A 3,689-nucleotide genomic window follows, 5' to 3' on the forward strand; every position below is an offset into this window, starting at 1 on the left:
TCAAAGGATGTGGTACAGTGGATGAGTCTGTTCCTCCCTTAACCACAAATCTCAAGTTCGAGCCCTGTGTATGAAAAAATCATTGGTAGGGAGTGCTACCCCCAAATGAACCATACCCAGCGTGAATTCGAATATAATCAGGCTCCAATGCGGATACCGAACAAACATAACAACACAAACAAACAAACAAACAAAAGAAGGAAAAGAAAGACCGTGCACGGGTAATTCACAGAGGAGGACCCGAACCGGCCTATTAATATATCAGTATACATATATAAACCCTTGCATCCAAATCGAAGCAATAGAGAAGAGGAGAAGCTCCAAAATTGCAGAATAGACAAATCTTTTTAATCAAAGCAACAGAGAAGCTACAATGATGACACAAAACACAGATCTTTTCAATCAAAGTAGTAGAGAAGCTGCAAAGATTGCACAAAAGGCAAATCTTTTCGAAGGCTAGCAGAAGAAAATTGTGTGTGCTTATTTTAAAGGTATATGTTTATCTCTATTTGTTCTCTGATTTTGTGTGTTTATTTTAAAAGAAAGATGGTGTCTTGGCTAGCTTATAGACACTTCCACTATTCCTATCAGATTTCTACCACCGTCTAACTCCGGCCGTCAAAGTTTAGGCAGATGGAGAGGTTTCTTTTCTTTTTTTCTTTGGCCTCTGCTGCACTGTTGGGTGCTATTCTGCTTGTGCTTAGTGTTCTATACTCTATGCGGGCTAACCACAATTTTAAATTGCAGGGAAGAGAGTTATGAAGCCGTTAAAGAATACAATGCAGATGGATGTTGATCTGGTTAGTTCTGATTTCGAGCTTATTGGAGTTTGTTGGTTGGACTTTGAGGTGAATTGTTCATAATGTTTTACACCTTGTCCAAAACTTTAGCAACAGATATATTATTGAACAAAAACCTCCTACTTTGGTTCCTTCTAGGATGTGGACTAAAGATATGTTGCCTTTAGGAATCAAATTCTACGGCTACTTTAGATTCTTTTTATTGCACTACTATGTTATAAAAAATTAGTGGTATACTTACTAATAAAACACAGTCACTAGATCAACATTAAAGTTCTGCTTTGAAAATCGACAAGGCGTTCTTTCTTTGCGATAACAATCTTAGCAGTAGTTGGTTGGTCCTTTCCACCAAATTAAGTCAAGCTGTGCTTGAAAACCTATTTGTTCTATATATATATATGTGTGTGTGTGTGTGAGAGTTTTGCATCTCCTGCTTGTGAACTACTAAAGCACTTTTCTTATGTAGGCCATGGGGATTCACTTAGCCAAGAAAATAATTGTGGATATCCTCAGCAGGTTACCTGTGCGGTCTCTTCTTCGATTCAAATGTGTTTCAAAATTTTGGAAGACATTAATTTCGGATCCTTACTTTAAGATGAAACATCTCATTCATGCCAGGAATAACCAAAATTCCCAAAAACTCCTCATTAGCCAATTCTACATTAATAAGAACCACAGTTTTTCCTTCTATTGTTCTTCTTTGTTGTGCAAAAGCTTGATTGTCCTTTAAATATTGAACAAGTGATCCTAAGAATCTTTTGTTGTTATGATGGATTGTCTATTGTTGGGGTTGGTGATTGTTCTAGTGAAGACTTCAAATTTTTTCTATGGAACCCCTCCACAAGAGAATCAATAGAATTGCCCGTTCCAGAATTACTACCACGAAAAGGATATTGTACTTGAGGATTGGGATATGACTCTACTAGTGATGACTATAAGATCCTTAAGATTGATAAGGAAGTACACAGTGAAATTCTAGCATTGAAAAGTGGTTCTTGGGAAACAATTCATAGACATCCTCCTGACATCTCATTTGTGGGGTGGGGTACCGAGTCTTTGTCATTTTTACATGGTGCATTTCATTGGCTTGGTAAGTCGTTAAATTATTCTGTGGTTTCATTTAGTACTTCAAACAAGGTGTATGGAGAGATACCATTGCCAGAGCAAATGTGCTTGATTTGCGACGTGGATGAGATGGAATATGGCGTTTCAGTATTGAGAGGAATGCTTTGTTGTTATTCTACTTCTTTTATTCTTGGGAAGGATGGCACTTTTAAGTTGTGGGTATTGAAAGACTATGGTGTCAAGGAATCTTGGTATCAGATGGCTATCATAACATGTACCGGTCTGTCTCAATGTAGACCAAAATATTGGATTGCGGAGCATGAATTGCTACTCTTTTCTAGATATGGGGGAGATAGTGGTTTTGTATTTGGGACATCCAACGAACCATTTGGATTACAACCTCGAATCGAAGCCTTTCGTGAAGGATTTGTATATACAGATAGCTTGATCTTTCCAAGATTATCTACTTAATATTTGCTTATGTATGATGGAGGCACTTTGTTTTATTATGTTGTAATGATGTTACAACCTCTTATTCTTATAAAGTTTTTTTTGTTGCGCGCCAATTGTTGCTTCCTAAATATATTTAACAAAGTTGTTAGCTTGCTTTAATCTTTTCAGAGGGGGTCTTTTGCCTATTATTGCTTGTATATATATAAAGTTGGAATTGACAAGCTGATGTGGCATACCTATTTGCGCAGAAAACCTAATTATCTATTTTGTCAATTTTTTGACTTTTATCCTATTTTTTACTACTTTCTGCTATTTCTAAAAAAATCCAAAAGTCACCACCTCATGCGACTATTAAGAGAGCAGTTATGGTATTCTTACAAGTTACAATTCCAAACAAAAGTAACGCTCTAAGTCCTACAAAAAGCAATCACTTTTGTACCAAAATTGAAGAAATCCTCAATTAATGGCCCTAAGAAATCCAATCAGTTTCTCAAAAATTCTTCAGAAACTGCCATTGATCATGTTTGTACCAAGACAATAAAGAAATCCTCAAATTTGTTTGTTCTACATTGTATGATTCTGTCTTTGATATAATTCTCTCCCTCTTACATCTATGTTACTAGACTTACTCTGCAAAAGGTTTTTGTAGCTTCTGTGCTTCTCGATCGGTTCTGAAGATCAAAGATGCTATATATGGTGAGGCTCAACAATTTCCAGTACATCTGATCTTCTTTTTTCAATATTTTTTTTGGCTTTTATCCAAGTCTTATTGATAACAAATTAGATTTCAAAATATAAAATCGTGATTCCCGTTCCTGTATCACAGAAATCCAGTAAAGCATAAACGAATATTTCATTATAGGGTTCAAATAGATATTCTAACAATTAAATTCTTCATAGGTTTCAATATTAATTCTATATTTTTCCCCAATTCCGAAATTACACAGATTGAGTTGCACAAAAATAGACTCATATGGTCATGTATAGTGCGTTTTTAAATTTTCTTGTTCCTTTTTCACATTTCTTTCTTTTGATTTCAATTTTTTTTAGACATGTACATGAAAATTGACTCTGATTTAAGGGAGCATTCTATTAATTAAATAGTTTTCAAGATAAATTTATTCCTTTTAATATATAAGAGAACAACCGTTTTATCTATTTCCATACTTTCTTATCGTTCTTCACTTGATACCTTCTTACATAATTTGATTGGGATATACTTTGAGTTTGTATGAATAGATATTATGACTGAAAGTACAAGTGGTAAATTGATCTTGCCATAGTTACTAATTTACTTAGTTAATTACTTCTTGATGGTTTGGTTTGTTCTTCTGTTAGTTCAGTGTAAGAATGTCCAAGAATTATAAGGCT

General features: G+C 34.7%; 1 long non-coding RNA gene across 2 annotated transcripts; it reads left to right on the forward strand.

Moving 5' to 3' along the window:
* The first annotated feature begins 285 nt into the window (after nucleotides 1-285).
* On the forward strand, nucleotides 286-1,403 carry LOC107783630 (uncharacterized). 2 transcript variants are annotated; one of them, XR_001647484.2, is made up of 3 exons: nucleotides 286-491; nucleotides 748-848; nucleotides 1,267-1,403. It is a non-coding gene; the product is annotated as an uncharacterized LOC107783630 (long non-coding RNA). The 2 variants fall into 2 exon arrangements; XR_001647485.2 differs by having other exon boundaries at nucleotides 748-800.
* The last annotated feature ends 2,286 nt before the right edge of the window (nucleotides 1,404-3,689 follow it).

This window comes from Nicotiana tabacum, chromosome 18, assembly GCF_000715075.1.
Source record: "Nicotiana tabacum cultivar K326 chromosome 18, ASM71507v2, whole genome shotgun sequence".
NCBI lineage: Eukaryota > Viridiplantae > Streptophyta > Magnoliopsida > Solanales > Solanaceae > Nicotiana > Nicotiana tabacum.